We start from the raw sequence: 21,866 nt of genomic DNA on the forward strand, positions 1-21,866 counted from the left end.
TGATGTGATGGTGGCCACGACTACCCTGCGGACTGCCAGCTTGCTTGTGTCCACCCGGTAGGGGTGCGGCCAGGGCCGCTGACGGTTTGCTGTCAGGGAGTGTGCCTTTGTGGCGGCTAGAGACTTTGGGGCTCTGGTCTGGTTGACACAGAAGTCAGTGGGGCTTGGGCCCCCTTTTCACTAGCAGACGTGAAGAAAACACGCCCTTCCCCTTGGGTGGTGGGGTGGTGGCGTGGGGCCAGCCAACGGTGGCCGGCCCCCCTGGGCAGTGGGGCTTGGGCCCCCCTTTCACTAGCAGACATGAAGAAAACACAACCTTCCCCTTGGGTGGTGGGGTGGTGGCGTGGGGCCGGCCAACGGTGGCCGGCCCCCCTGGGCAGTGGGGCTTGGGACCCCTTTTAACTAGTTGCCCAAAAGGCGACACCCCCTTCCCCTTGGGTGGTGGGGTGGTGGCGTGGGTAGAGGCTAAGGACGCAAAAGCAGTAAACTTTGTGGGTGGGCCGGGCCGGTCTCTCAGGGATGCTTTCCGGCCAACTGTGGCCGGCGCAGGGGTGTGGTCTTTGCTGCCTTTTTTCTTTCTTTTCTTTTGGCTGCCTCTCGGCCTACGTGGCCGAGTTTCCCACGATGCATCGCATCTCTCTTCTCTCGCAGCTGTCCCTCCGCACACGTTTGAGCTATTTTGCCCAGATCCTTCCTTTGGGGCGGGGTCCTCTGGTTTTTTTTTCTCTCTCTCTCTAGGGGATGCATGCCGGCCAACTGTGGCCAGCTCAGGGTGGGGTCTTTGCTGCCTGCGGCTTTTTTCTTTCTTTTCTTTTGGCTGCCTCTCGGCCTACGTGGCCGAGTTTCCCATGATGCATCGCATCTCTCTTCTCTCGCAGCTGTCCCTCCGCACATATTTGGGCAATTTTTCCCAGATCCTTCCTTTGGGGCGGGGTCCTCTGGTTTTTTTTTTCTCTCTCTCTCTCTAGGGGATGCATGCCGGCCAACTGTGGCTGGCGCAGGGTGGGGTCTTTGCTGCTGAGATAGACATTGGGGTTCGGATCCCCACGGGGATTTTTTCTTTCTGCTTTTTTCTCCATCTTGGCCATTGCGGTTCGGATCACCACGTTGATTTTTTCTTTCTTTTTGCTGCAATTTTTCCCACTCCCCCTGCCAGTGCTTTTAATGGATCCAAACGCTCATGTGTATCTCTGCCGCTAAGCCCCGCCCTACTGCTTTAGGGAAAGGGGCAGGGGTGTGGGATCCATGCCCCTATGTCTATTTCCGCAGTTTAAGCCCATGCCCTGCTGCTTTGGGGAAAGGGGCGGGGGTGGGAGCCAGCCCACGGTGGCCGGCTCCCCAGGGGAGTGGGATCCAAGCCCCCATTTTGCCATCAGGTGATAAATCAAACCAACGTCGCACAAATCTTACATTTCTTGGGAGGGGGAGGGGCTTGACCACTGTGGTATAATGGCCTCCAATATGGATGCCTGGGGAAAGTCATTGCGCATTGTGGCAGGCAGCACAATGTGTCTCTTGGCCAATGGCCCCCAATGCCCTAACATTTTGACAGATTTACGGGCACTGAAACAATGTTACACAAGTAGAAGAAGGACTTTCACAGTGAAGGAACCCCTATTGAACAGGAAATAACAATTCAAAAGCAGGAACAGATTTTTTGCAATTGGTAAATAAAGATTTTTTATATGAACTATAAAATTGCGCAATAAATCTTAGGAAAGGGCAAACACTCTGCAATTTAGCGAACAAGCAGGGTGGATTGTGTTCTCCCACTGTACCAAATTTGATCAGTATAGCTGAAAAAATGAGTGCAGGAGAGCCCCCTAACTCCCCCCCCTTGGGCTGTTTTTGGGCCACTGCGCATGTGCGTCCGCCATTAACGAATTAATTTAGAAAATAACGAATTTTCGTTAATTTTGAATTTTTTGGGGGGCAAAATTCGGAAATGACTTCAGAAACGAAACGCTACCCCCCTCTACTTTTGAAACGAGTTTAGAATCAATTTTTTCGTGGATCGCTCAAGCCTAGTGTCTATATATCGTATGTCTAATGGCACTGAATGTTTGTCATGTATGTGTGCATTGTAATCCGCCCTGAGTCCTCTTCGGGGTGAGAAGCGTGGAATATAAATACTGCAAATAAATACATTGCAATAAGAGTGAACCATACAATTCATTTCCTTAATGCTAAAGTTATATAATAATTTTAAATTTGCTACCACTTTTGCACTAAAGTGTAGTTCACTAAAATGGCATCTGGAGGAATTTTCAGAATAAGCAGAATCAGGCCTGTTTAATACTGAAAAGGGAGACTGGTAGAGATAATACCAGATTCTACATTCAAAATAAGGCAAACCTCCACTGAATAAATCTTTCCTTAAAAATTAAACAAACAAACAAACAAAATAATCCTGTAATAAGGTCTCCATAGGTCAGAGCTGACTTGAAGGCACATGGCAACAACAATGTGCAAGTATGGAACATATCCAATAGTTTCCCCATGTATAGAAAATACCATATTGGGATTCAAAAATGCCTTGATGATATAGTAAGTCGGTATGGGCTGTGTTTTGGAAATCAAGACCTTAACACATAAAGCTTGTATTGCTTTAGTTTAATGGGCTGTCAACTGTCCAGGCAGCTCTAGAACAAAGCAAGACATGTCTTTAATCTTCAAAGAAAACAAAAGTAAAGTGAATAAATTCAGTTACTAGCTAGAAGGTACAAAACAAGTGAAGATGAAACAGGACTGTATTTCATTTTCTGATGAGATCCAAGCACTAAGCCTCACCATACACTTAAAGTATATTTACATACTTTTCAAATACTTTTTAAAGAATATAATTTTCCCCTGCCCTAATGTACCAAACATCAAATGCTGAAATATCATCTCAGTCAGTACTTGAGTTGCATGAATAAAGACAATAAGGTCAAGGTGTTTAAATACTGCATTTCCATACAAACATTCTGGATTATTTTCATACTTAATCACTTCCCCATTCCTAAAAAAACACACACATTCACTCAAGCACTGTAATCAGGAACCTTTTAGTACAGTAAAAACTCAACACATTTATTGTGGCATACGAATTCAGTTAATGATATGGGTGATTTTCATTGGGCAGAATTTTAAGCAGCATGTTTGAATGACCATAAGATACAGGAGGGATTGTCTGTGACAATTCCAAATTGATCTTGCTGCTACTCAGTTGCATAGTCATTTCTGACTCTTCGTGACCTCATGGACCAGCCCACACCAGAGCTTCCTGTCGGATGTCGCTGCCCCCAGTGCCTTCAAGGTCAAGCCAGTCACTTCAAGGATACTGTCCATCCATCTCACCCTTGGTCGGCCTCTCTTCCTTTTTCCTTCCATTTTACCCAGCATCATGATCTTTTCCAAGCTTTCCTGTCTTCTCATGATGTGGCCAAAATACTCCAATTTTGCCTCTAATATCCTTCCCTCCAGTGAGCAGCCGGGCGTTATTTCCTGGAGGATGGACTGGTTGGATCTTCTTGTGGTCCAAGGCACTCTCAGGATTTTCCTCCAGCACCACAGTTCAAAAGCACCTATCTTCCTTTGCTCAGCCTTCCTTATGGTCCAGCTCTCACAACCATAGGTTACTATGGGGAATAGCATTGCTTTCACTATGCGGACCTTCGTTGCCAGTGTGATGCTGATCTTCAATGAATAGAAATAGTTGTAGCCTATTGTAGCACTGATGTTTTCCTCTATATCCATCAATTGATAATAGCGATAAAAAATAGTTTGAAAAGAAATAAAAAATAAAACTGACAATTCATATTCTCATTTTACAGAGAAGAGCAAAATTCTTTGCAGTTTCATTTTTAGAGAAAGCAATAGATAATGTTAGCATTCTGTTTTGACTGCGCCTTCGGGGATTATGGATGATTGTGGTGGGATTAGAAGAGGAAGGAAAAACCCTCGCAAGGAGGGCTCATTGGAGGAGTTGCGCAGGAAGCGGATTAGAGAGCTCAATGGGGAATCTTCTGAGGAAGATTCAGATGGGGAGTTTGAGGAAGAAATGGATGCTGGTGAACAGGTGGTGGCTGGGGAAGTGGGCACTGAATGGGCACAACCACCGGAGATGTCTGGGGAATTGGGGGCTATGGATACTACTGAACCTGGGGTATCTTCAGGACAGATCCAACTTGGGCTGCTTGGAGAAGGGAGGATGGTTCTTTAAGTGTGCATGGGGGTGAGTATGGGCAGGATGATTGGAACTCCGACGAGCAATTAGGCACGCCTGATCCACGAGCTCTAGCTGTGTGGAGTTCTGATTCTGAGTAAGATCTGGGACACCTGTTGTTTGGGTGTGAGTGTTTGGTCACCCAAGAGGAAGGGGAATTGGGAATGTTTGGCCACTTCACTTTGCGTGTGGCAAGGTGTTGCTGAAACGCCATTGGGATTTCTGTTCATTGAAGACGACTGGACTGGGACTTTGCTTCTGATGTAAGTTATCTGGGATTGCTCTGCAATGGAGGGCTGGAACTGTGTGGGTTTTCCTGGACTGCACTCTGATTACTATTTCTAGCTGCTGTTACCATCGTTGCCTTGGCTCTTTGTGCCATTTCGTGGACCTGGTTTTGATGACTGCACCCTTTTGGACCCTGGACTGTTACTCGACCTTGCTTCTGTCTTCGCCCTTTGATGGATGACTACTTATGGCTCTTGACCACTGGCTTGCCCTCCTGACCCTGCTGCTGTCTCCTGCCCTGACCCTGGATTGCCTCTTCGCCTTTCCTTTGGAGCTCCTGGCATTATCTGCATCGTAGAAGCAGTTTGCTGCAGTTCTAGTTTATTTGTTCTCAGACCAGTTTGGTGATTCTTTTGAGAACTGCCCCTTTAATTCCACAGAGCCAGCTGGCTGCCACAGTAAGGGCTTGGACCCAAAGTGCCTTTTGCACCGCTCTAAGTTTGTTTTTCCTTGGCTTTATTTTCCTGTTCCGGGTTTAAGCTACTAATTGTAGCTCTTGGAAGGTTTTTGAAAGGTTTCAAGTCCTTGTTTGTTTTGTCTATTTTTATAAGCCAACTCAATTTGTTTTTGAAGCTGAATTAAAGCACCTTTTTAGTTTTATCTAAATACTTGCGTGGATAATCCGGTTGGCTTGCTAAAACATACTTTTGATATATATTTTTGTTTGGACTGCTTTTTAAACACTGATAGTTAAGTGTTTAAAGCTATCTTCTGTGTTTATGTTTACTTTTTGGCCTATCTCCTGAATAAACTCTGTTTTGTTTGAAAATTGGCGTCTGACTCTTGACACATTCTTTTTCTCACTGTGACAAAGTGATCAAAACTAGTACAAGCAGTTTTCCAGTTACAAACAAGATAGGTTTTGTAGGTTTGTTCTTAAGTTGAACGTATTTGTAAGTAGGAACAGGTGCATTTTTAAGTGTAACTCCAGACAAAAATATATCTTTTTCAAAACTTTCGATAGCATAGGGAAAGGTTACTATACCCCTATGGTTTCGTAAAATTTGGCTTGTTGTGGAAACGAGGATTGGTGAGAAAGCTTGAGTGGAGACATCTTTCCGCCATAATAACTCTTTCAGAAGTCAATTTTTCTTCCGAGGGATACATTTCTTTCACTTCCTGTTTTCTCACTTGTTGTCTTAACTGTGGGTCGTTTGTAAGTCAGATGTTTGTAGCTCTGGGACTGCCTGCATGTTTTTTGAAGTCCATTTTCAGTTTGAGACTTACTTTATGCAACCTTTGTACAAACCTTTTTGCACACTAATAATATTTTTGAATATTCCTTCCCACATAGGAAAATGCTATAACTGACCCCAAAGTCCATGTATGAAATTTGAACAAAATGACTCAATGGTTAGTACTTAGGAAGAAGATTGGTGAAAAATATTGCTGTATATGCATGTATTTGACTAAGTCTCTGTGGGATCACTACTTATGTATGTGTGTTTTAAGGGGAAAACACCTGGTCAGTTACAACTCATAGTTGAGTAATTAGAACAATCAAGGATACAAGCTTGAACCACTTCCTGAATGGGGTATAACTTGGGGAAATGTTTGTAATGCTTTTTGGGACTTACTGAATCCTGACTGAAAGCCTACTGCTTGTCTCCTTGCACCATTGAAGTAATCTCCAAAGAAGATGCATGAATTTAATGCAAAGAACTTTATGTGAGTTTTGTTGCTTCAGATGGACTGAGTTATTTTGAAGCTGGAATTTTTTGAAGCTGCCTGTTTAATTTTCTCCTTGACTCTGCTACTTAAGAGTAAACTTTGTTTTTTTCCATTTTCCTTGCTTGTTTCTTTTGCTAATTGTGGATGCACAAAAGGGCTGGATAAGTCTGGACAGGACTTGCACGCAGTTTGTTTTTCACAATCCCGTAACAAAGAATACCATGTTCTATACCATATTTAGATGAAGACAAAAATTTCTTTGTTAGAGTTTGCTGACACATAACAATTTTTTAAAAATATATTTTTTCAAATATTTTTAACATTCCTTTCATTCTTAAAGCAAAGTTCTTCTTACATATAGGAAAAAGGTTGTTCAACTTAAGAGGAACGATGCAGCTTCCTGCTACTCTCATACCCTAAAATGATTGGTTTCATCTGTTTGTGGAATGCATATTATAATGTTGTTAAACAGGCACGAACAAACACACTTTCTTATTCATGTCTTTTCTTTCTCTCTCTTTTTCTTCTTCTCTGCAATGCATTAACTGCTGATGATATCAGCAAAACAGGATCCAAGGTTAGATTTTCTCAATCTTGACACCATCCAGAAGCAATTGCACCTATTGACTCTAGGGAAACTTCTGCTCCTACAGTTGACTGTTTTAAAGACTTCCATAAGATTGGCTTAGAGAAGAATTGGCCTGCAGCACTGCATATCTAAAGGTAATAACTATGATGGATGAGAGCTGTTCTATAGCCAAATTGCTTGGACAAAATAAAATGCCCATCTTCCCCCCTTTTTGTGCTGTAGATACTATAACATGTTCTCTACATTAGCATTATGTTTAAATTGGCCTATATATTTCCTAGTGTATTTAATCTTCCAGCCTTGATTTTATATGTGTTAAAATAATATGCTTGGGACATTTGTATAAGGAGAAAACAGTTGTGTTATTAACTTATGTAAACAGAATATCTGTGATAAAGCCATCTTAATGGACACAGAAACTGATGAGATCACAAAGCCAAAAAAACAGACATCAGTCTTTGTCATTACACAGATGAAAAGGAATAACCGAAGAATAATGAACAAGATAGGGACTGTAGATTTGTTCTTAAGTTGAATTTGTTTGTAAGTTGGAACAATTCATTTTAAGTAATACACACACACACACACACACAAACAAGCAATTTGGATAGCATAGAGAAGGGTTAACTCCCTTTTTGTGCTTCTTTTGGTGTTCAGAACAGTTCGCCTCACTTTCTGTCCCTGTGATAATTGGATTTTAAAAAATTTGACTTCTGTGGAAACAAGGATGGGTGAGAAAGCTTCGGTGGAGACATTTTTTCCCTATGATAACTTTTTCAGGAGTGCATTTCCCTTCCTCTCACTTCCTGCTGTCTCACCCCCATTTTTAACAAACTCTGCCTGTACAGGTAGAATCATGAATGCAAACTTTTGCAGTGTCACTTTAGCCAGTATATCCATATCAATATGAACCAAATTTAATCAAAAAGTCAACCTCCATGTACAGTTATATTAATACATTTGGTGACATAGGGCCAATCAAAGACTCAATCAAGTATAATATAACACGTTCATATAGAAATAAGCACCAAAAAGATTGTGGACTACTAATAGGGCAATTTTTGCTGGGCTACATGTACAAAGAAAAAAAGGCTTGAGAAGGTATATTCAATATATTACCCAATAAACTTAAGCAACAGTATCCAATACATGCCATAACATAAATTTCTTCTATCAAAACTATGGGTGAAACCTTTTTTCCTTTTTTCACACTTACAATTAAAGTTCTGTATATTTTGCTATTGTTTTTTGATGTTCTGTTGCTTTTGAATTCATTAATTCTAATACGTATTTTGTAGACATTTTGCTGAAATCCTGCAGCATCAAATCTAATTCCACTGATGGTGCTCCATCATGGTAATTACATCTGATAATGCTATACCCAACTCCTAATTTTTAGCCTGGCAGCAGGCCCAGTTCTTTAAGGAGGCCCATGAAGCTGCAGCTTCGGGCGCAGCCCTTGCTGGGTGCACTTGAAGCGGCAGCGGCGGAGGCGGTGGCGGTGTGGAGGCGGCGGCGGCAACCATTGGGTCACTCGCTGCAGAACAAGGAAGTACTTGGTATTCTCATGAGATTTCTGTGAAATCTCACAGAAATCTTGTGAAATCCCGCAAAATCTCGCAAGAATACCAAGTACTTCCTTGTTCCACGGCGAGTGACCCAATGGTCTCTGCCGCCGCCGGTAAGTTGGGTGGGGGGGGGGGGCGTAATTTTGGGGGAGCTGCCCTAGGTTTGCTTACATACTAAAAAAAACCTAGGGCTGCTCTTGCCTGGCAGTGCCTCAAAAGAAGGATTTCTAAGGTACTACATACTGGGTGCTAGGAAATGTCTCCAGCAGTCTCCCAGTCACATCAAGACTGTTGGAGAGACCCTTCAAGGTCCTGACACAAGTGCCTGACTCAAAGCATCTGATGACTGAAAAAGATAGCATTTCCCATTTCCCCAAGATGTAAAACCTTTGGTTGAGAAATTATCAGACTGAAAACAGACTTTTTGAGGGTTTTTTTGAGAGAGTCACAATAGTCTATAAGGAGTCTATCCCCCTGACCAGGTGCCCCATCCCGCAGTCAACCTTGTTCGAATGTGCTCATCTGAGGGTAGGTGGCCAGGGCAGTTTAGGGATTCTGTTAGTGTACCAACCACCCCACTGCACTACAATCTCCCTGCCTGAGCTAGCCAGCGTAGTCTCGGGCCTGGCATTGGAATCCCAGCGGCTTATTGTGCTGGGGGATTTCAATTTCAAACCACTCTCTCCGAGGGGCTCAGGACTTCATGGCCGCCATGGCAACCATGTGGCTGTCCCAACTAGTATCTGGTCCTACCCACAGAGCAGGGCACACACTTGACTTGGTTTTCTGCCAGGGATGGGAGGAAGGTGGGGGTGTGGAGGAGCTAACCATCACTTCGTTGCCATGGACCGACCACCACCTGATCAGGTTTAAACTTATAATAGTTTTTAATAGATTGTATGTACTGTTTTTGATTTATAATTATGTTGTAAGCATTGAATTTTGCCAATTGTTGTAAGCCGCCATGAGTCCCTTCAGGTGAGAAGGGCAGGATATAAATGCTGGAAATAAAAAAATAAAAAAATAAATAAAAGATTCAAACCTAAACTATGGTAAATATGAGTAGCCAGTACATTTTAATTCCAGCAGGTTTCCAACCTTGATTTTTAGTGCTTTCAAGTTATTTAGTTTACCATTACAAGCACTGTGTTTTATTGATAACCCATTATCATGTTTGTACAGTAGAGTGTTGCTTAGCCAACCTTTGCTCATCCAGCTTTCTGTATTATCCAACACAGTCTGCCTTTTAGTAGTCAATGTTTTTGTAGTCAATGTTTTCAATACATTGCAATGTTTTGGTGCTAAATTCATAAATACAGCAATTACTACGTAACGTTATTGTGTATTTAACTGTTTTTTTCTGTCGATTTGTTGTAAAACATGTTTTGGTGCTTAATTTGTAAAATCATAATGTAATTTGACATTTAATAGACTTTTCCTTAATCCCTCCTTATTATCCAACATTTTCGCTTATCCAACGTTCTGCCAGCCCATTTATGTTGGATAAACTAGACTCTACTGTATTATATTTGATGTCCTGATCTTGTATCTATTCAAGTTTTCTATGCACATAGATATTTACTTCATTCTTTTGTTAGTAATTATATATGTTTGTTTTATAGCTTTGGTAATTGTGTGTCCATGTATTTTGGCTTGATGTGTTGTCAAAGGCTTTCATGGCCGGGATCACAGGGTTGTTGTGTGTCTTCCGGGCTGTATGGCCATGTTCCAGAAGTATTCTCTCCTGATGTTTCACCCACATCTATGGCATGCATCCTCAGAAGTTTTGAGGTATGGAGAAACTAAGCAAGGAAGGTTTATATATCTGTGGAAATTCCTGGGTGGGGGAAAAGAACTCTTGTCTATTGGAGGCTGGTGTGAATGTTGTAATTAATCACCTTGTTAGCATTAAATGGCCTTCCCAGCCTCACATCCTGGCCTGGAGGAATCATTTGTTCAGAGTCGTTAGCTGCCCCTGATTGATTCATGGCTGGAATTCTTTTTTTATTTTATAATCTTTATTGAGTGTATATATATATATATATATACACACACACACACACACACACACACACACACACACACACACGTTTAAAAACAGATAGTAAGAAAGAGAGAGGGGAAGAGAAATAAAGAAGGAAAAAAGGGAAAGAAAAAATAAAAATAAAAAAATATATAAAATTTGACTTTCGATCATCTTCCATGGGGTTCCTGCCTTTCACTTCTTTATTTATCTTTTTTGTTTTTCCTGTTCTCCATCATTCTTTCTGTTCTTTAATTGGGTGTGTAGTTTTTACTTCTTTAGTACATTATCTTTCCATAGTCTTTGTTTAGATACTTGGTGATTTGACTCCAATCCGTCTCTTTTATTGCTTCTCCATTATTTTTTGATATGAGGTATGTAAGTCTGTCCATATTTCTTATTTCTAAGGTTTTTATTCTCCATTCTTCTTCTTTTGGTGTTACCTTTTCTTTCCATCTTTTGCATAGCAAATCCTTGCTGCTGTGGTTATTAGAAAGTTTGTCCTCCCCCCGCCCCCTAATTTTTGGTCATTTATGCCTAATAGAAAAATCTCTGGTTTTAGTGGAATCCTTATTTCTAGCATTTCCTGTAGTTTTCCTCTAATTTTTCCCCAACAATTTCTCGCTTTTTTACACGTCCACCACATGTGGAACAGTGATTCCTCCTTTTCTCCACATTTCCAACACATCGGGCTTGTATTTTTAAAATATTTTTCCAATCTTTTTGGTGTCAAGTACTATCTATGTGCCTAAGTACTATCTATTTATCCAATTTTCCTTTAGGTCCATTGCACATGTATATTTCAGTTTCTTTTTCCAAATTTCTTCCCATTCTTCTTTTCTTATATCACTCCCTATATTTTCTGACCATTTTTCTTGGTACTTCTTCGTGTTTTCTTTCTCTACATCCCACTCCAGTAGTTTTTTTTGTAAATTTTGGTTATTGTTTTCTTTTTTGATGCCATTATTCTGTCCCAAAATGTTTCTTTCTCAGCAAACCCTAATTTTCTATCTTTTTTGAATTGTTCTTTTGTCTGCCAATATTGGAAGCAAGTAATATTCTTATCTAAATTATTCATCTCTTGTTGTGTCTTCAATTTCCATTCACCTTCTTGTTTTTCCATTAATTCTCTGTATCTTGGCCAATTCTTCCAGCCCATTTCTCTCCTTTGGGCCATTTCTAGGGGTGATAGCCAAAGTGTCATTTTTTCATAGAACTTGTTTTTATATTTCATCCAAATCTTAAGTATAGCCGATCTCACAAAATGATTTCCGAAATTCTTTTCCTTTTTTCCCTTCTCATACCATAAGTATGAGTGCCAGTTGGATCTTAACTCAATCCCCTCTAGGTTTAATATTTTATCCTTCTCCAATTTGGTCCAATATCTGATCCATGCCAGGGCACTCGCCTCAAAATATAATTTCAAGTCTGTCATTGCTATCCCCCTTTGTTTGTGTTTTTCTTCTATCATGTTTTTGTAGTTTATTCTTGCTTTCTTCCCCTTCCATATATATTTCATTAGATCTTTTTTTCTTTTCACTGATTATTTTTAGGTTTCTGATTATTGGTAAATTTTGAAAAAGAAATATCATCTTCAGTAGAATGTTCATTTTCACGCTTGCGATCCTTCCTAATAATGACAGATATAGTTTTCTCCACGTTTCCAGAAATTTTTTTTATTTCCTTCCATTTCCTTGTGTAGTTATTTTCTAATTCATGTCTGGAATTCTTCTGTTTTCAGAGTACTGCTCCTTATTTACTGTTCTGATTTTGGAGGGTTTTTTTTTCTAATACTGGTAGCCAAATTTTGTTCATTTTCGTGGTTTCCTCCTTTCTGATGAAGTTGTCCACATGCTTGTGGATTTCAGTGGCTTCTCTGTGTAGTCTGACATTATAGTTGTTGGAGTGGTTGAGCATTTCTGTGTTCTCAAATAATATACTGTGTCCAGGTTGGTTCATCAAGTGCTCTGCTATGGCTGATTTCTCTGGTTGAGTTAGTCTGCTTAATGCAGAATCTTCAACTAAAGTATACCCATGAGGTAGCTGTCAAGCCTCTTTTTGAAATAAAAAAGAGGAGCAATCTGATACAGGAGAGGTTGAGGCAGTCTGTCATCCCTGACTGGAGCCCCCAACCTCCCCTTGAATATTACACCAAAACCCCTAAGATCAATCCATAATTTACATTGTTGCTCAAAGGCCAGTTCTTATTCTGGAAAGCTAATCAAGGGGTGTAAGCCATCAAAGTCGCATTTGACTTCTAACTAGAGCTAAGACCCTAGAGCAGGGGTCCCCAAACTTTTTAAACAGGGGAACAGTTCATGATCCCTCAGACCCTTAGAGGGCCGGACTATAGCTGAAAAAAAACTATAAACAAATTCCTATGCACACTGCACATCTCTTATTTTGAAGTAAAAAAACCCAAACAGGAACAAATACAGCCTAAATGTTAATCATAATAATAATAATAAAAATAATAAAAAGGGTTGGATGCATCACACAGCCCTAAACACTTGGGAACTTGTGATTTTGTGATACGAAATCCAGCATGCCTTATATACTCGAGTATAAGCCGACCCGAATATAAGCCGAGGCACCTAATTTTACCACAAAAAAACTGGGAAAACATTGACTCCAGTATAAGCCGAGGGTGGTAAATTTCAGAAATAAAAACAGATACCAATAAAATTACATTAATTGAGGCATCAGTAAGTTAAATGTTTTTGAATATTTACATAAAGCTCAAATTTAAGATAAGACTGTCCAACTCTAATCAAATCATTATTCTCATCTTCTTCAATGTAAATGTGCTTATGTATCCTTTTAATAATAATAGAGTAAAATAATACATGTAATAATAATAATAATAATAAATACAGAAAAATAATACAAGTAATAAAAAATAGATTAAAATAATAAATGCAATAATAATAATAATAAGATCAGAGTGAAATAATAAATGTATTAATAATAAAAATAGAGTAAAATTAATGTAATACAGTAGAGTCTCACTTATCCAAGCTAAACGGGCCGGCAGAAGCTTGGATAAGCGAATATCTTGGATAATAAGGAGGGATTAAGGAAAAGCCTATTAAACATCAAATTAGGTTATGATTTTACAAATTAAGCACCAAAACATCATGTTATACAACAAATTTGACAGAAAAAGTAATTCAATATGCAGTAATGTTATGTTGTAATTACTGTATTTACGAATTTAGCACCAAAATATGATATATTGAAAACATTGACTACAAAAATGGCTTGGATAATTCAGAAGCTTGGATAAGCGAGGCTTGGATAAGTGAGACTCTACTGTAGTAGCAAGAATAATAGAGAAAAATAATAAATGTAATAATACCAATAATAATAGAGAAAAATAATAAATGTACTATATATTCTCGAGTATAAGCTGACCCAAATATAAGCCAACCAGGACCCTCACCCAAGTATAAGCCGAGGGGGGCTTTTGTAGTCCTAAAAAAAGGGCTGAAAAACTAGGCTTATACTCGAGTATATACAGTATATATCTTTTTTGTTGTGTTATACTGTGTCTTTGTGTCAATAATAATAATAATAAAGAGGATTGGAAGAGACCACTTGGGCCATTTAGTCCAGCGCCCTTCTGCCTTTGTGCACTCAAAGCACCAGCAAAGCACCCCCTTGATATAATGATTAAAATACCATTATAAACAAGCAAAGCTCTGGAAGGCATGCACCGGGCGAGGGAGGAGTCGGGGGCCGTATAAATGGCTTCGATGGGCCGCATGTGGCCCCCGGGCCTTAGTTTGGGGACCCCTGCCCTAGAGACCAGCCCCAAGGACAGGATATTAATCCCCAACTCTCCAGATTGCTTGACCCACAAGATTCAAAATTCTCATCCAACACCAAATCATAGCTCCCACAACACCTGCCAAGAAAGCCTACTTATTTGATACCACCCAAGCCAAATTTGTCCACTCTCTGTGACAGTGTAGAGTAGATTTAAAAATCCTTGAAAAGAGGGGTGGATTCATTCCCTTCCCCTTAAGCAGTGGTTCTCAATCTATAGATGCCCAGGAGTTTTGGCCTACAACTCCCAGAAATCCTAGCCAGTTTACCAGCTGTTAGGATTTCTGGGAATTGAAGGCCAAAACATTTGGGGACCCACAGGTTGAAAACCACTGCCCTAAAGCGACCACATAATGCTAGGCTGTGGAAGGAGGTGGGCGGGTGGACCAACAAAATTCAAAGAGGGAAATAAAGAGAGTGTGGCTGATTTAAATCACCTACTGAGGCCATGCCCCTCATCCCCTAGACACATGTCAGATTCTTATTGGCCTCCTCTGTATGTCAGCAAATCCAACTACCCCACCTCCACTGGATTATGGTGTTGTAAATGTGCTACTTGAAGTAGGCCACACAACACTGAAAATAATCCACTGCTGAATTAAGAGGCTTTCAAACAAAATTGTGACAATTATTTTGTTGATGTTTTTATAATTTGAAGTTTTTATAGCAAGAAGCTGAGATATTATTTTCTTATTTGTGCTTTTATTTTATTTTTCAAACAGTACTCTTAACAATGAAATCAGTGTGTATGAGAGTTGAATATTAACTGCAAAATTATCCTACCTTTCTTTCTGAAAATATTCCAAACATAAAAATGCTTCAGAGTAAAAACTGAAAACATTTTTCCTAAAACCATTCCCATTATTTCATGTTTTATGGAAGTTTTGGAAGTGCACAGTGCAATTTCACATGTATTTCTAAGAAGTAATCCCTGTTAGATTAATTTTCAGGTATTTTCGTTTTAACAAATCTCAGCCTTAATCCTTAGTTTATAGATTTAACAGCTCTACAACACAGTGAGAAAAAAAACACTATATTATACATATCATCTATTAGTAAGATAGTGGTAACTTAAACGGGGAGTTTGAATGGACTTTTCCAAGTGAAAGAGATTTATTTGTGTTTATATTGGAGCTTTATTTCTCTTGATGCTTGTTTTATAGGGAGATTCCTTATAATGATGATGCATTATGTTGTTTAAAAGTAGACATAAAAAGAAAACAGCTTTACTGTTATTGATTGCCCACTGGCAATAACATGAACAGACGCTTAATGTTTTAGCCAAGATTCTTTCTGTAATCTGTATACAGTAATTTGGTACAACTTCAATCTACATTTTCCAAACTTGATTTCTGTACCTCAAGCCCTTTACAATTTAGTTGTCATGTAACATGGCAGGTGTTAAATCATATAATTGTATGCAGGCAAAGTCTATGCTAATATAATTTCTAGTAATCATCATGAATCTCTCTGTGTCTCTCTCTGAAAGTCAAGTTTTTCTTATATATCCAGATTTCTGACCCTCTGTTTCTTAACACTGTTAATATTTTAGGCTCCAGTCGTGCAATTTATCATCATCATCATCATCATCATCATCATCATCATCATCATGGTGTTTATTTATATTCTACTTTTTCTCTCCAAGAGGGAGACTCAATATGCATCAAAAGCATATTGATACAATTTAAAGTCTGCAAATATACAAACATTAAAACAGAATTGAATATCAATGAAAGTAAAAACATCATAGTTAAAATCCTTAAGAACCGATTACAAACAAATTAAAAGCTAATTTACAAAGTATCATCTCTAAATATTAGATGGACTTTGGTATGACTTCACAATGGAGATGCCCCAACTTTCCACCATTGTTTGTACTCTATGAAAGTCAGTGGAGATAATGGAAATGTTGTGTCATCTGAATAGAATGATCATCCCATAACATTTTTAGTATGTAAACTCTTTAATCAGAGTGGAAACCAGTTCACACTTAAAGTTCAGAGTCCCACAGTGAGGACAGATAGGCAGTTCTTAGTGTGTGGATTTTGGGGCACTGTTTCCCATTTATTTTATGCCATAGCCTCCTTCCAAATTCTCTTCCTTATGTCCAAAGAACATAGAAAATTGTTAGAAGATCCATGTTATTAACTCCATTTGTAAATGCTGAAGGTCTGAAGAGGATTTCTACCTATGTGGAGATTAATCCAAATAGGTAGAGTTCCCATTTTCACATTACAATCCCCAATGCACAAAGCTTGGAGATGGAATCAGCCATGTTGACAGTAATGGGGAAGATCTAATAGCTAGAGTTTATTCCACTAAACTTTCAAAGTGGGCTTATTTTGTCTTTTAATGTGGCTCTAATATGTTAATTTTTGTCTAATAGGTTTTAATGTAATTCCAGCTTTATGTTTTATATTTATCCTATTACTTGATATCCTGTCATTGTTCTATGATAGAAAATGAAGACAGAAGTCACGTAGTTCAAAGCAAGTATGGACTAAACTTTCCTTAGCTTCAGCAAGATCGTCATGCTGTATGTCTTTATTCCATGACAGGTTTCTGTGTAAATGAATAATGAAATAATATAGGCTTCCAGGCAAAGGTAACTGGTGGCACCATTACTGGAGGTGGTGAATCCATAGTGCTAAGCTTGATTTCCACATCTACATAGCATTCACAGTCTCTCTCATAATGCCCAGCATGGATTCATTGCCCTAAAGCAACAGAGCCACCAGCTGTCTCTGTTATCCATTACTTTATTGACAGGTGTGTGCAAATAGGTATTTCTTTTCAATGCAAGCTTTTCTTGCTCGTATATGCATTTCTTTTCAATAGCAAACAGGAAGAATCTTTGTCTAGATCTGTTTGGGCTGCAATACATGTTTGTGGGGATTTATTCAGCTTCAGCAGGTAAAAATCTGTACACAGAAAATAGTAAGCACACATTTAATCCTCTCTTAGCCATATTGCACCTCTTGGAATCCTGTACTAAAATATGTGGTCTCCTCCCTCCTCAATGGCAAATAATTTTTCAAATTATTAATCCTGTGCAAGCTTAGATTTTTATTTTTATTTTGAGTACTGGTAAACCAACTCTAATGACAGCTATAATGAGGGCAAAAGACCTTTGAAATTTTCTATGCAAGACCAAGAGGCCAGTTTCCCAAGGAACAAGGACCATATGTGGCTTTACACACATACCTGCGCTCTTTGTCTTTGGAAGGAAAGCAGACTAATCCTTTCCACTGTTTTACTATTGCTTCAATAATCCAGCCCCGGAGAACTTTGCTTAGAGCATCATAATGCAATGTATTATCTGTGTTATATGTATGTTTATGTGTCAGGCTCACTTCAAAGGACCAGTCTGAACGCAGATCAAAGATAGCTGCTCTCAAATCCAATCTTTATTGAAGAATACATGACTTTGGAAAAGTCGAGAATGACCTAATGTTTACATACATCTAATTTTATCACTTCTGATGCAACGTAATACCACACGCAAATATCATCATCAAATCCCACCCCCTGGATCACATTACTACCATTCCCACACACTATATCAATTATAATTGTTTATACTTTCAACCCTGAGTTCCCAGGCTCATTTTATCTTCTCCCGCCAGGTGCTTGCAGGATTGTTTATGTTATGAAGTCAGATTCAGGGCTTGGAAATTCAGCCCTGGGATCTGGCTCCATGACATGGCGCCGTCGTTTTCTTCGTCCTCCTCTTCGGTTCTTCTTTCATCATAGTTCTGAAACAAATCAAACAATAACTCTATGTGTCCATTTTGTCCAAAGTCCCCATATACTTTTTCAGTAAGCTGCGATGGAATACTGGGTGTATTTTCCCTAAACTTTTTGGCAATGCCAACTGGAAAGTTACTTCATTGATAACACCCTGTATTCTGAATGGTCCAATATATTTGGGGCTCAGTTTTCTTGAAGGTAGCCCCAATTTGATGTTTTGGGTACTTAACCACACTAGATCTCCTTTATCTAATTTATCGCCTTCCACCCTCTTTCTGTCTGCGAACGCTTTATACTTTTTGTGTGCTTCCTTTAAGGATGCAGTTACTTGACTCCAGCATTCTAGCATTTGCGTTTTCCATTTCCCTGCCTCTGTTTCCTCATTTTCTGTCCATCTTGGCAACTGGGGTAAAGGCTGTATTTCATACCCGTAAACTACTTCAAAGGGGGTTTTATTTGTTGCTGAATGTATAGTCGAATTAAAAGCTAGTTCCGCAAAAGCCAACCACCTAGACCAGTCATTTTGTCTCATGTTAGAGTACATTCGAAGGAATTGCCCAAGCGTCTGCTGAGTACGTTCTACCGCCCCGTTTGTCATGGGGTGAAAAGCAGAACTTAGACTCCTTTCTGCTCCTAGCATTTCCAAGAATTTTTCCCAAAATTTTGCTGTGAATTGTACTCCTCTGTCACTGACCACTCTACTGGGACATCCATGCAGTTTGTAAATATGATTTATGTACAGTTCAGCTAGTTTCTCGGCCGATGGTAGTTTCGTCAGCGCTATAAAGTGGGCCTGTTTAGAAAACAGGTCTAATACTGTCCAAATATAACGATGTCCTTTGCTAACCGGCAGTTCCCCCACAAAGTCCATAGCTACACATTCCCAAGGTCTGGTAGGTTCCGCTACCGTTTGTAATAATCCCATAGGCTTCCCTCCTCTCGATTTATTTCTGGCACAATCATCACATTGAACAACATGATTCTTTATGTCCTTCCTCATTCCTGGCCACCAACAATGTTTTGCTATTGCCTTTGTTGTTTTTGTAATTCCTGTATGACCAGCGCTCTGGTTGTTGTGAAAACGATGCAAAATCTTAATCCTTAATATTGCTGGGATATACAGTTTCTTGTTTACAAACCAAAATCCCCCCTTCTGCTCCCCCTTTTCTGCGTTGGATGCGATCCATTGATCTCCTTCATAAGACTGTTTCAGTTCATTTCCCCAATTATCTTCCCCGCCGAGTTCAACAAAAGCCGTGTTCTCCTTTTGGGTTTGTGCTCTTGTCCTGACAGCTAAGCCCCATTGTTTGTCAGAGAATATTGTCCCCTCTTTTGCTGTGGTTGTGCCTTCGTGTTGAGGCATGCGTGAAAGAGCATCTGCCAAGACATTCTGCTTCCCTTGAAAAAACTTTAATTGGAAATCGAATCTGCTGAAGTATTGCGCCCATCTAATTTGTTTGGGAGATAATTTTCTAGGAGATTTTAAATACTGGAGGTTCTTATGGTCGGACCAAATTTCAAATGGGATTCCGCTTCCTTCGAGGAAGTGTCGCCAGCATTCTAAGGCTTTTAATATGGCTAATGCCTCTTTTTCCCATATTGGCCAACTTTTTTCAGTTTCGCTGAACTTCCGGGACAAATATCCACAGGGTTTTAAGTTCCCATTTTGATCTTTTTGCAATAGTACTGCCCCGTACGCACAGTCTGAGGCATCGCAATGGATTATGAAAGGGCTCCTGATATCGGGGTGTTTTAGGATGGGTCCTTCTGTGAAGCATTCTTTTAGGGTTTCGAATGCCTTTTGGCATTCTGGCGTCCAACTTAGTTTGGCGCCAGGAGCTTTCACTTTTGCTGTCTCCCCTTTCCCTTTTGTTTTTAAAAGTTCAGTAAGGGGTGCGGTTATTTGCGCGAAGCCTTTTATGAAGGGTCTGTAAAAATTTGCAAACCCCAGAAATGATTGCAATTGCCTCCTTGTTTGAGGCACTCCCCATTCTTTCATATCTGATACTTTAGCTGGATCCATAGCTAACCCTTCTGGAGATATCCGATACCCCAGAAAGTCAATTTGAGTTTTATTAAATTCACATTTGGACAGTTTTGCGTACAGCTTTGCTTCCCTTAGTCTCTGCAAAACTTCCCGGACCAATTTTACGTGCTTTTCTTTATTTTCATTCACAATCAAGATATCATCAAGGAATATGAATACCCCTCTGTACAACAATGGGTGTAGTATTTCATTTATAAGCTGCATAAAGCAACTGCCTCCATTTTTTAAACCGAAAGGCAAAATTTTATATTCAAAATGGCCGAATGCGCAGGAAAATGCAGTTTTCCAAGTATCCTCCGGTTTGATTCTTAATTTATGATACGCTTCAATTAAATCCAGTTTAGTAAATATGCTCCCTTTCTTCAATACGGTAATTAAATCCTTTACTAAGGGCATAGGGTATTTATTGTCCTTAGTAATTGCGTTTAAATTTCGATAATCAATGCACAATCGTAGGGAGTTGTCTTTCTTTCTCCTAAATAACACTGGGGCCCCGAGAGGAGAGTTGGATGGCTTAATGAAGCCTCGCGCCAGGTTTTTATCAATATATTTCCTCAATTCCTCCTTCTCCTGCACAGACATGGGATACACTTTTGGTTTTGGTAAGTTTGCTCCTGGGGTTATTTCAATTTCTACTTCTATATTCCTTTTGGGAGGCAATTTACTGGCCTCTTTCTGATTGAAAACATCCACAAAGTCTCTGTATTCAGGTGGCAATAGCTGTGGGTCTATTTCACCTGCTTCATCTTCCTCGTCCTCCTCTTCTGCAATTTTGCTTATCTCCCATTGCGTCTGCTGTTCTTTGAATGCTAGGCTCTTTCCTCTCCAATCTACTTCAGGATTTGCCTGTTCGAGCCATGGTATCCCTAATATTACGTGGTATGTGGCAATAGGGGCTATCACAAAGGATATTCTTCCTTCCCATTTGCCTATTTTACATGGGACCCCCCGTATTTCCTTTGTAGATACTTCCCCAGCAGCGACTGATCCATCTAGCTGCGAAAATGCAATTGGGGAGTCAAGCGCCATCTGCTGGCATTTCAGCGCTCCTGCTAATTCCGGAGTTATAATATTTCTAGAACAACCACAATCCACAAATGCCTTGCAGGTGGCCCGATTCTCTAGCCCCGAGAGGCAGATTGGCACTACTATCATGCGTTTGTCCCGACTCACCAGTTTTTCGGAAGATTCTGGGGCCTGCACCTCCTCTTCCGCGCGCCTCCCGGTTGCTGGCTTGGGCTTTGGGGGTTTTGGCGGCTCCCCCTTCCGGGCCCAGCATTCCGCTGCCCGATGGCCCGTCTTCCCACATACAAAGCATCCCGGTTTAGGTTTGTTGTCGTCTCCTCTGGAGGGAATCCCCGGCCTCCCTCCGGGTCTTTCCTGCTTCCTCGTTTCTCCTCGACCTCTCGCCACTGGTCTTTGCTGGCCGCTGCTGCTCCTGAAGCGCTTTACTTGGGCCAGGGTGGATTCGACGCGCCCCGCTAGTTGAATCCATCCCTGGAGCGTTTCGGGGTCATCTCTGTGCGCTGCCCAGCTGAAAATCTCGGGGCGTAGTCCCTCTTTAAATAACTCCACTTTGGTCACTTCAGACCACTCTGGTACCCTTTCCGCGAGGTGGAGGAATTCCTCTGCGTACTCGGGCACTGTTTTGTCCCTCTGCTTTATTCCTTTCAGCTGGTCTCGAGCCCTCAATTGCTCTAGCCGGTCTCTAAACCGGTTTTCCAGTGCGGCGAGGAAGCGGGGCACTGACCTCAGGCATGGGTCGCGTCTGGCATGTAGTTGCACATACCAGCTGGCTGCTCCTCGCTTTAGTGTGTTGCCGATGGCTCGAACCCTGCTTGCTTCGGAGGGGAATGTGTGTGCATTGTCTTCCATGTATCCTCTGATGCTAATTA

General features: G+C 40.4%; 1 long non-coding RNA gene across 1 annotated transcript in view; it reads left to right on the top strand.

Moving 5' to 3' along the window:
* Positions 1-5,574: 5,574 nt before the first annotated feature.
* Positions 5,575-21,866, top strand: part of LOC103279010 (uncharacterized) — a 31,209-nt gene continuing 14,917 nt past the window's right edge. Inside the window, exons 1-2 of the long non-coding RNA XR_506482.3 lie at positions 5,575-6,163; positions 6,728-6,889. This is a non-coding gene — a long non-coding RNA (uncharacterized LOC103279010). The remainder of the gene's footprint in view (positions 6,164-6,727; positions 6,890-21,866) is intronic.

This window comes from Anolis carolinensis, chromosome 5 (genome assembly GCF_035594765.1).
Source record: "Anolis carolinensis isolate JA03-04 chromosome 5, rAnoCar3.1.pri, whole genome shotgun sequence".
NCBI classification, from domain to species: Eukaryota; Metazoa; Chordata; class Lepidosauria; order Squamata; family Dactyloidae; genus Anolis; species Anolis carolinensis.